This window comes from Hyperolius riggenbachi, chromosome 8 (assembly GCF_040937935.1).
Source record: "Hyperolius riggenbachi isolate aHypRig1 chromosome 8, aHypRig1.pri, whole genome shotgun sequence".
Taxonomy (NCBI): domain Eukaryota; kingdom Metazoa; phylum Chordata; class Amphibia; order Anura; family Hyperoliidae; genus Hyperolius; species Hyperolius riggenbachi.
This window is the reverse complement of record NC_090653.1, coordinates 234,342,176-234,354,299: the sequence shown is the minus strand read 5'-3', so window position 1 is coordinate 234,354,299 and position 12,124 is coordinate 234,342,176. Positions and strand designations below refer to the sequence as shown.

The 12,124-nt window shown below is 45.3% G+C and overlaps 1 protein-coding gene across 7 annotated transcripts in view; it reads right to left on the bottom strand.

Annotated features, from left to right (window-relative positions):
• The window catches only part of DUSP9 (dual specificity phosphatase 9), a 264,483-nt gene that overhangs the window by 75,589 nt on the left and 176,770 nt on the right, over positions 1-12,124 (bottom strand). For all 7 annotated transcript variants that reach the window (XM_068249772.1, XM_068249777.1, XM_068249774.1 and 4 more), the window contains one exon: positions 4,063-4,648. The gene's annotated coding sequence lies outside the window, so the exon portion shown is untranslated. The remainder of the gene's footprint in view (positions 1-4,062; positions 4,649-12,124) is intronic.

Genomic DNA, 12,124 nt, shown 5'->3' with positions numbered 1-12,124 from the left:
ACTCATGAATGATAAATCTAGGACAGCAAGCATTTGTTGAAAGTTCCAGCTGTGGGTACAGCACATAGCTACTGGCACGCAACTGCTATTTTAGCCTTTTAGCAACCTTCACAATATTTGATATGCCCCTGACAAGGATTGCAAACTTTGGTGATGTAAAAGAAAACACAAATCTAGCCCAGGTTTGCTGGAACACTTACGCTCTCCAATGAACTGTTCTTTCTACTGTAACATGACTAAGGTCACTGAGTCTCCTGTCTCTCTATCAGCAGTCAGTCCACTGCACTTGCTAGAAGTTACACTGGAGACGTTAGGAGAACCTTAAGAATCCATTAAATCCAGCTGGTTATTTATTACAAAATATCTTCTAAAATGTGGCAAAAGCTTGTCAAACTCTCCTGTGTTACATCACAATACAGGTAGTCTCTAGTTGACAATTGTGATAGGAAATGTAGGTTCATTTTTAACCTGAATCTGTCCATAAGACGAAAGACTTTGCCATCTCTACCCCCTGTACCTTCTCTATGCCCTGTGCCTCCAGTATCCCACTCTGTGTCCCTCTCTGTTTTTCAGTTCCTTCAGTGTTCCCCTCTGTTCCCCTGTACCTCCAGTATCCCCCTTAGTCACATTAGCCCCATCTATGTTCCCCTGTACCTTCTCTATGGTCCCATGTGCCTCCAGTGTCCCCTCTGTCCTCCCCCCCCCCCCCCAACCGTGCCACTTCTGTCTACTTGGGACCTCAGTGTACTGCAGCAAAATGTCATTTTACCAGTTTAAAACCATTTTTATTGAATTTTTTGTAACATCGATTTTCTCAAAAGCTACAAGATCTTGTCCCCCCCAAAAATTCACTTGTTCCCACAAATCAAATTTCATAGTTCCAGGTTGTTCATGTCGGTGGGTTGTTCATAAGTAGGGTGTTCGTAATTCAGGGATTACCTGTATACTAAGGAGTGCTGAAAAGTTAGTAAATTAGTACTGTTGCATCCCATCAGCAATAATTAATCTTTAATATTAATGTATCTCAAATAAATCGAAAAATACCCTGGATTTATTGACTCCTAATATCAGCCACCCCCATTACGTTCTGCTATGACCAAGGCAGGAGCAACAAACTTTTGCCAACTAGCAACAGAAACTTGTGAGAAAAGTCCAGTCTAGATCTGCTGTATCATCACCCAGTATCTCCAGGCTTAGCAGATCAATACTAATCAATCCCTCTTGTCTCCTGTAAGATTACTGGTCACACTGTAGAATGGCAGCAGTGACTGTCTCCATAAAGTTGGTACAAGTGTCGGTGGTCACTCTGGCTCTGATTTAATTAAGATGTAAAGCCTGTGTGAGACAACAAGTCTGCCCTCAGCTTGATAAAAAGCATCTGTACTTTTCCAGTAAGGGAATGAACCAGGGGCGTAACAATAGACCCTGCAAGGGATGCAGCCACAAGGGAGCGCAGGAGCCACAGGGGGCCCCATCCTGAGAGACTAAGGGCAAGAAGATAAAAAAGAAAAAACTTTCTGCTCTCTGCACATTTGTTCTAGTGACTGCTTCTGCTCAGCCACCGATAAGGAATCATACAAAGTCTTGTAGACAAGTTTGTGTGTGTGTGTGGGGGTGGGGTGATCGGGGTCTCCATCCAAAGTTTCCCAGTGGGGCCCAGTCACTTCTAGTTACACCCCTGGAAGGAACTCTGAGTAGGGTGATGGTGCACATGGCGAATGCTGGGAACTCTATATACAACATAAAGGGCTGGTGCAAACCGAGCGGCTCTTTTCAGCGTTTCTGCAGCCGCTTGCGGCTGCGGATACGCTTGGTCAATGTATCTCAATGGGGTGGTTCACACCAAAGCGGGAGGCGTTTTGCAGAAACGCATACTCCCGGGGTGAGGCATTTTTTGGATTGCGGAGGCGTTTCTGCCTCCAATGTAAAGTATAGGAAAAACGCAAACCGCTCTGAAAAACGTCAGATCAGAGCGGTTTTGCAGGCGTTTTTGTTACAGAAGCTGTTCAGTAACAGCTTTACTGTAACAATATATGAAATCTACTACACCAAAAACGCTTCCCAAAACCGCAAAATGCTAGGTGAAGCGCTACAGAAAAATAAGAAAAAGCGTTTCAAAATCTGCTAGCATTTTGCGGATCTGCTAGCGGGTTTTGGTGTGCACCGGGCCAAAGTGTATATGGGTATTGTGGGTTCTGGCTGTCTGCTTTCTTGTTTCAGGTGATATCTCCGAGAAGAAAAATCTCAGCTTCTAGAAGATGCTGTTGCTCTGTTGCTGAGGATGCTACCCGGATGTCAGCCAATTAAAGATGGACTGTGGGCTGGGTGTGGCAATCAGTGGTTAGTAGTTATTGGCAGTGGTGTAGCTAAGGAGCTATGGGCTTCAGTGCAATTTTTACATGGGGGCCCCCTCAAGTACTCTGAACATAACACTTGATACGGCACACCAAAACCTGCCAAGGACAACCACAGTGTCAGAAGTGCAAGAAGGGGATGGGGGAACAGTTTGTTAATGATCACTTACTATTCAAAGACTCTATAGAAGTGATCATTACCAGCACAGGACTAATAAAGAGCTACTACTACAGTTGAGGAAGGGCCGCTGTGGCCCAAGGGCCCCGGCGCGATCGCAACCTCTGCAACCCCTATTGCTATGCCACTGGTTGTCGTGTCCCTAGGTGGCCCAATGACTGATCAAATAAGTGGTGGGTATATAAGGTCGGGTAACCCGGGGTTCTGAATCAGTCGGCTAGGAGCAGGCAAAGTTATCCCATTCACCCTCCCATCTTATTCAATGTATTGGTCTTGTTGCAGTTCCTGTTAATTTGGGGGCAATGCTTCCCACTGATAGGGACGGGCATCTGGTAGTGTGGACTGGTGGTAAAGTTCATTGCTAGGCTATGTAGACCATGCGATATCTGTCTGGTGTTAAATTGGACCTGAACTCTTGCACAGGTCAAAAGGAAAACTGAGAGGAATGCACCCTGTATGTATTTAGAGAGTTTAGCCTGTCTAATTCCCCTTCATCTGTAACTAATCACAACTGTAATTTGATCCCTTAGCTGTGTCAGCTCAGCGAATCTCCTCTGCCACGACAGAGCTGCTAATTGATAAACACAGGATGTTAAAAATATGTCTGTTTCCATGAAAGCATAGATACATTGCAGATGTATTACATGATTTGTATCTGCTGTAACAAAGAAATGTTTTTCTTTCAAGGTTATTATGCTGTTGCTTATATTTTAGAGCAGAGAGGAAGTTCACAGTTCAGGTCCGCTTTAAAGAAATATGTTGGATGTGTTAATTGACAGTAAAATCTAATACAGTCTTGGTTTAAACTGGTTAAAACCCCCAATAAATTAAGGATCGGCGCCTTTAAACAGCTTTACGTGTCATGTGTGATTATTTGTCTGAAATATAAGTTATTAGTTAAAGGACATCCGAGGTGAAAATAAACTGATGAGAAAAACAATTGTATCTATCCTCCTTCTACTAAAAATGACTTTTTAAGATATCCCACAGTTTTATTTTATATTTAAATCTAGTTTTTACTGTTTCCTTGTCTCTGCTCAATGACACATTCACTGAGGTCTGCTAGAGCTCAAATCTATGAATTATGGACCCTTTTTATGTCTTTCCTGCTATCAGAAGCCATTTAATGACAGGAAAGTATTTTATGGCTGTAATTACTTATCAGTGAGGGTTATGCTATAGTCTGACCCAGTCTGACCCGCTCCTGACCCAGACAGAAACTGTCACTTGCATACCTGATGTTTAACTCTTTCAAGCAGAGAAAGAAAAAAAGGAACACAGCCCAGTTATTTGTGTGCTTGGCACTATACATACATACACATGTATCTGATCATGTCACGCGTCACCTCGGTTGTCCTTTAAGCTGTTCTCACGCATTTGTTGTGACCATTCACCTAAAGTATATTTAGAATCACTACCAATACGTCTTACTCCTAAAGCAACATTGTACCAGCAAATTCGTTTTCCACAGACTTTTTTTTCACTATGCATCTCTGCGTACCCATCTCATGCATAAACATAGGTGCTCACCTAAGCCGTGTGCGTGACTTGCTGTGCTGCCGCTCGTCAGGAGCCAGTGACTCACCGCCTCAATTATTATCTCCTGTGAAACTTGAAGGAAACATAATGATCCTCTGTGAGTTCGCTGAAATTGAATTACTGTGCGCTTCTTCCAGGAAATACCTCAATGGTCCAGGTCGGTACGCCGATGTCCCTACTGAAGACCCGTCTGGGCGACCGCTCCTGTTCTCCGGCAGACACCCTCATTCACACACCACAGCCCAGCTTTCTGTTTCTGTCCGAGGGTTATGTGCCGGCTCAGTAGTACAGTGCATTTCCCTGTGGCTGCAGGGGCGCTCGATGAAAAAAAGTAAGTTGATTACAGGTGTCTGTGGAAGGTTTATCCAAAACCGCAAGGCATTCCAACCTGTGATTCGGGGAAAACAGCTGCTTTCTTTGTCATGCGTCTGTGGCGGGAAGGCATCCAGGTGTATTCCAGCACCGTGAGGTAACACGCAAAGCTAAGTCTCTTTCCTCCTGTTTGCTCTGTGCTCTGAGGCAAAAATAAAAGTGTCACTGTGAAGGGTCCACCAGAAGCTGTGAGGCTTCTACAGAACTGCAAAGAAGAAAATGAGAGCAGAGTAAGTTGGCGAGCCTGGGTTGCATGTGGGGAATAATTGACAAACCAGAGGGAGAGGCTTTCACTGTTTCACTGTACTTTTTCCTGGAAATCCACCCCCCCCCAATTTCCTCCCATAAGACCCTCATATGTCTGTCTCCATGCTGCTGAGCAGGCTTCCTACTGCCGTGACCTCAGCAATGGAAGAGGATGTGACAGAAGGGTTCCGTGTGCTGAGTGAGCAGCATTATTACCACACGTCCAGCAATGTTACAGCCAGTCTCTCAGGACACAAGCACAGGGGCTGCCGCTGTTCGCCGAATTTGACTTTAAAGGCCTATTTCCACAACATGCGAATTTGCGCATCCAAAATGCAACACATGTTAGTGAATGGAGCCATTTCCATTCAATGCAAATTGTTGGACGTGATGCGGTGTGTAAAAAAATCTGGATGGCATGTTGCATTTTTTCGCATGTGGCTGGAATCTGGACGCGAATCGCGACTAATGTTAGTCAATGGGTCCGCATGTAATCCGCATTACAAACGCGGAAATTCGCATTGCGAACGGGAAACTGCCCAGCAAACACATGTGACATGTGTTGTTGCTGGGCAGATTTCAAATCGCAATGCAAATTTTTGCATCGAAACGCGTATCCGCATTAAAAACCGGATGCAGATTTCCGCACGCGATTCAAACGCATGCTAGTGGAAATAGGCCCTAAAGGTACAAGCATTGAGGCTCACAGCCTGATCCTGGCTTTGCTATGAAGAGAGTCAGTGCTCTGGAACAAGAACCAAGCCAACAAAGTCTTACAAAACCAATGTTAATTTCAGATGAGTGACTTACGGGGCCTGATATACTAAAGGCATCTCCAGAGATCTCCGAGTAACCCCTGTGGGAGTATAATAAGTGATCCAGCAAACTGGGACTAAATATTTAATGGTTGTTTCTAGTTAAAACTGACCTGAACTCAGAACTTCCTCGCTGCTCTAAAAGATTAGCAACATCATAATAATCTTTAAAGAAAAACATTTCTTTGTTACAGCTGATACAAATCCTGCAATAAATCTGCAGTGTGTCTACTTCCTGCTTTCATGGAAGCAGACATAGGGTTAACATCCTGTGTTTACAAATTAGCTGCTCTGCCGAGGCAGCCAGCTGACACAGCTGAGAGATCAAATGTGATTAGTCACAGATGAGGGAGAATTAGACAGGCTAAACTCTATAAATACACACAGGGTGGATTTCTCTCTGTTTTCCTTCTCTCTTGTGTAAGAGTTCAGGTCCACTTTAAGTGGCTAGAACTCGACAGCCTGACCTGGGTCATAACAGATCATAGTGAAGGTTGCTAATAGGTTTGTGAATTAGTGGCTGGCTTCCACAGGAAGACTTTTTTTTTTTGCGTTTACTGAAAGAAAGCAAAAAAGGTTCTCACAGTCACATCACTGTTAATTTATATCGTTTCTGCCACCTTCACTATGTTTTAGGCTAGGGTCACACTTGGCAAAAATGCTTCCCAATGCACAATCGCAGGACACTGGGAGCATTGTGTGGTTTTCCCCCACGGGGAAAAAAAGCTGTTGCTTTTACTGTACAGCACATGCACTTCCCCTTTTGAAGGCCAAGAATGCTGAATCAGCTTCGGGAAAACGGCCTCAAGTGTAACCCTACCCTTAAAGAGAGCCCGAGGTGGGCTCATAAAATAAAAAAAAAAAAGTTATGCTACCTGATCCAGGGGGCTGTGCTGCTGGTCGCCAAACCCACCACTCTCCACCACTCCTGTGGGCTGCACTGGCCCACTTTCACTTTCGTGACCTCTGGGTCATGACGCTGGAGGCGGAGATTGTTTCTCTCTCACAGCATGCAGGGAGGCGGGGGAGCGGCAGGGGGCGTGACTGGGGAGAGAGCTGGAATGCCTGCAGGAACGCCCCTAGTGGATGTTTTGAGCAGTGAACCGCTCGCCTCTATTTGCCCTCCGAAATAGCGCGGGGGGCTAGAGCGGGGGGGGGGGGGGGAAGGTTGTGGGTGGGTTCGGGGGTATAAGACAGCGGAGGTGTGGGGACACAGAGGCATGTCATGAGGCAGAGAACTTGCCGCTGTGTCCCATCTGCACCCCAAGGAACCGCCTCGGGTTCTCTCTATTTTACTAATCATCTGCACTGAAAATGGTTACATGTTATAACTGTGGTGTAATGGGGACACATATACACAGCTGAAGTTACAGTAGCAGCCTGCTTGACGACTTGGGGTTGGGGGTGACAGGCATTACTTACCTTTATGGCCCATACTCACGGGCTACAATTGTCGCCGCAACACGCGGCGCGCGCGTGTTGCGGCGACAGGTCGCCCGTGAGTATGGGCCGTCGCACGAGCGCGCACCCCGAACTGTCGCCCGCCGCTGATGTCGCCAGGCGATTGAAAGTTTCCATCGCCTGGCGACAGTCGCCGCCGCACCTCCGCCGCAATTGTCGCTAGTCCGCGTGAGTACGCGGACTAGCGACAGCAACCTCCATTGAGAATGCGGAGCTTCCGGCGGGGGGAGGAGGAACGTCGGCGACAGCTTCCGTCGCGCCGCTGGTCCCGCTTCCGCGTGTGTACGCGGAGGGACCTGGCGAGGAGCTGTCGCCGGCTTGTCGCCCACACGCTCACGTGTGCTGGCGACAGGCAACTTTTGCTGCCCGTGAGTATGGGCCATTAGGGGGATGCTCCCTAGTCTATATGTGTCATAGCATAGCTATGGAGCGTTGGGCCCCAATTCAAGTTTTACATTGGGCCCCTCCAAGCACTCTGTACATACCAATTGATGTGGAGCACTAAAACCAGCCAAGGACTGCCACAGTATTAGATTTGCAAGCGGTGGATGGGGAACGGTTTGTTAATGATTATCACTATTCAAAGCAAATCACTACCAGCACAGGACCAATAAAAAGCTAATACTGCTCCTCAGGGCCTCTGGCCCAAGGGCCTTGGTGCAGTCACAACATCTGCATCCCCTATTGCAGGGGTTGGGAGCCTTTTTGGCTCAGAGAGCCATAAATGCCACATATTTTAAAATGTATTTCTGTGAGAGCCATACAATATGTTTCAAACTGGGACAGTAGGGCTCACGTCCCTGTTGCCACGGTGATGTGTATACATTTGATCCACAGGGCAGCAGAAGTGTCAGACACGGGTCTAGCTTCTCTTGGGTTTCAGCAACATTAGCAATTTCCTCAAGAGCCAGACATGAGAAATACTGACTAACAGCTTGTACAATTAGCTAGCTGACTTGGGGGTTGAGATTCACTTTGTAGAAAGAGATCCCCGCACTTTGGCCCAATAGGCTGACTGTCCAGTGACAGGCATCCTATTGGGCCGATGAAAGTGCGGGGATCTCTTTCGACAAAGTCACTGGATCTGACAGGGTCCAGAGTGGGACAATTGGAGCAGCCGTTCGTTTTGGGGGGAGCGTGAGTAAGTTAGTAGTGCATGTTACAGCAGTAGTGCGCCTACTTTGAAAATTTTACTTGCACTGCCACACTAAGCTGCACTGCTTGATCAGTATAGCTTAGTCAATCAACCTCTACTGATTTGTCTGTGAGCCAGATGCAGCCATCAAAAGAGCCAAATCTGGCTCCCGAGCCATAGTTCCCTACCCCTGCCCTATTGCTACGCCACTGACACTGTTCCATCTTCTACAGACAGATCTGCAGCTGCACCAGTTTGAAGTGCCTGCGGTGGTGTCACTCCCAGTCAATCCAATGCATGCTGGGAAATGTAGAGCTTGAGTACATTTCTCAGCCTGGAGATGTACTCACATGGGAGGACTACATCTCCCAGCATGCATAACGGCTATCGGTAGGAACTGCATAAAGACAGGGGGTTAGGGAGCAGCCCCCCAAATTTAAGTAATTCCTGTTAACACGATGTTAAAACACACAGCTCATATACACTGGACATTCGGAGAATAAACATTCTTGAAAGTTGCAATTAACCACTTAAGGACTGCAGTCTTAAAACCCTACCAGACACTTTTTTTTAAATTCAGACCACTGCAGCTTTAACGGTTTATTGCTCGGTCATACAATCTACCACCTAAATGAATTTTACCTCCTTTTCTTGTCACTAATACAGCTTTCTTTTGGTACTGTTTGATTGCTGCTGTGATTTTTTGTTTTTATTATATTCATCAAAAAAGACATAAATTTTGTCAAAAAAATGATTATTTTAACTTTCTGTGCTGACATTTTTCAAATAAAGTAAAATTTCTATATACATTTTTGTCTAAATTTATTGTACTACATGTCTTTGATCAATAAATAGACACTTTTTGGATTTTTATTTTTTTTTTGTTTGGGTAAAAGTTATAGCGTTTACAAACTATGGTGCAAAAAGTGAATTTTTTTTTGAAGCATCTGACTTCTCTGAGCACCTGTCATGTTTCATGAGGTGCTAGAATTCCAGGATGGTATAAATACCCCCCAAATGACCCCATTTTAGAAAGAAGACATCCCAAAGTATTCACTGAGAGGCATGGTGAGTTCATAGAAGATTTTATTTTTCGTCACAAGTTAGCGGAAAATGACACTTTGTGACAAAAAAAAAAAAACGAACAAAAAAAGTTTCCATTTCTGCTAACTTGTGACAATGAAATCTGCCACGGACTCACCATGCCCCTCTCTGAAAACGTTGGGGTGTCTACTTTACAAAATGGGGTCATTTGTGGGGTGTGTTCACTGTCCTGGCATTTTGGGGGGTGCTAAATTGTAAGCACCCCTGTAAAGCCTAAAGGTGCTCATAGGACTTTGGGCCCCTTAGCGCACCTAGGCTGCAAAAAAGTGCCACACATGTGGTATCGCCGTACTCAGGAGAAATAGTATAATGTGTTTTGGGGTGTATTTTTACACATACCCATGCTGGGTGGGTGAAATATCTCTGTAAATTATAAGTTTTTTATTTTTTTTTTTACACACAATTGTCCATTTACAGAGATATTTCTCCCACCCAGCATCCAGCGCTGCGTAATATGTTGGATGCTTTACAAATACAATAAATAAATAAATGGGTATGTGTAAAAATACACCACAAAACACATTATACTACTTCTCCTGAGTACGGCAATACCACATGTGTGACACTTTTTTGCAGCCTAGGTGCGCTAAGGGGCCCAACGTCCTATGAGTACCTTTAGGATTTCACAGGTCATTTTGAGGCATTTGATTTCCAGACTACTCCTCACGGTTTAGGGCCCCTAAAGTGCCAGGGCAGTATAGGAACCCCACAAGTGACCCCATTTCAGAAAGAAGACACCCCAAGGTATTCCGTTAGGAGTATGGTGAGTTCATAGAAGATCACAGTGACAACAAATAAAATCTTCTATGAACTCATCATACACCTAACAGAATACCTTGGGGTGTCTTCTTTCTACACACATTATTCATTATATCATAATTGTATTTATATTCGCTTAAGGTTTGCTTTAAAGGCTCCATACTGTAATTATATGGTTAATGGCCGTCTCCTCAAATTTACTCCAGACTGCCTAGTAAAGTCTGGCATCCTGCAGTCCAAGCTACATGGTTTTCCAGAGAGCCAAATGGACCAACACCTCATTAGCCCTAAACACATTGCTGCTCCTCCAGAACAGGAAATGTTAGTGATCATATGACTAATAGTATTAGTCATGTGATCACTGATTTCAGCACTGAAAAATATATTTGCTTTTTATTGTATACCACGCCACCTTCACTGGCGTATTCAGATGGGGGTTCTGGATGTATGGTACACCCCCCCCTGAGACTCCTGTACCTTTAAAAAAAATTCCCTGAAATCGCTAAAGCGGACAAGCTGGTAAATATACAGAGGCTTGCCTGCAGGGTCTGTGGGAAAAACTCAGCTCTTTCCCTATTGTAAAGACTGCATGTACACAGCTACATAAGGTATGTCACAGGTTGAAAAGTTTTTGACAGTCCCTAAACTCCAGAAGGGCTGCCTGCAGCTTGTGTGAGAGGCTGACCATCCCTTACATTCTCCACAACCCTATGGACAGTATACCTATATCCTTCTCCTATTCCCACAACCCCCCCCTCCCCCCCCCCCCCCCCACCACCACCACCACCACCACCATGTTGTTAATGTTTTGTTTTTTGCTTTGGCAATGCTAAATGCATTTGGTCCTGCCAATAAAGCTTTTTTGGATTTGGCTGGCAGGGACAGGAGACACAGTACATGCAAGTAGCCTCTGTGTGATGTGGGACTGCAATACAGATACACTATCTGCTCTATCTCAGTCTCTTCACTCCACCTGGGGGGCAATCTCCCCCCAGGTCCCCTTTCATTCAGTGATTTAGGTCTGGTGTATTCAGGTTTGTTATTGTAAGGCAATGCAAAATACTAGGCTAGCTGATAAAACTGCAATTAAAGGGCAGGCAAGCTGGTTAATATACACAGCATGATGCAGAGCTTGCCTGGAGGGTCCGTGGGCAAAAATTTGTCTCTCCCCTATGTCATAATGACTGCATCTTGTTAAACAAGGTGAACATTTTTTGAAAGTCCCTAGACTCCAGGAGGGCTGCTTTCTGAGTTGTGTGAGAGACTGCCAGGGACAGGAGTCCTATTACAGGCAAGTAGCCTCTGTGTGATGTGGGACTGCAATACAGATAATGCTCCATCTCAGGCTATTCTCAATTTCTCTCGACTCCTCTTCTCTCTGGGCTAGTGCACGCCAAAATCACAATAGCAATCGCTAGCAATTAGTGAGTGCGATTTTCAGAGCGATTTCTGAATGTATCACTCAAAAAAATGCTACATGCAGTATACCTGCGATTTTGAAAAAATCACAACGCTGCTGTGGGAACACCCACACAGGGTAACATTAGCTAAGCGCTTTTCAAATCAATGTTGATTTAAAAAACGCTCAGAAGCCCTTTTGGTGTGCACCAGCCCTCCCTCATTCACCTTTGTTTCCCTCTTCCCCTAGTGCTGGCTGGCTGTGTCTTCTTGTCATACAGGGAAGCTAAATAAAAGTGCAATCCTGGTGAGGCAAATTATTATTATTTAGTATTTATATAGCGCCGCCATCTTCCGCAGATGCAAATATCCCTGCATCATATGGGTATCGCTTGCGCTATGTGACACTATGTGACATATTCCACTGAATTGTCCAAACTAAGTCTATCTCCCGTTCCTCTCTCGGGGAGTTGTTCCAGCGCTGTCCCCCGTTCAAATTTGCTGCTTCCAGAAGCCCTCAGAAACACTTGTGTCCTTGAGTACTTCCAAAGATAGGCAGCTCCGTAATACGCCAGCGCACTTTTGTGCATGGGCAGTATGGAGCCACCTGTATTCGGAAGCACTTGGGGACATAAGTGCTTCTGGGCCTTTCAGGAATCCCCCCCTTAAAAATCCTGTGTTTGCCCTTGACCTTTGCCTAGCTAGCATGGTGACTGTTTAAGAAGCACTTAGTAAGGTTTGCAGGATTTCTGAAAACTGGCTT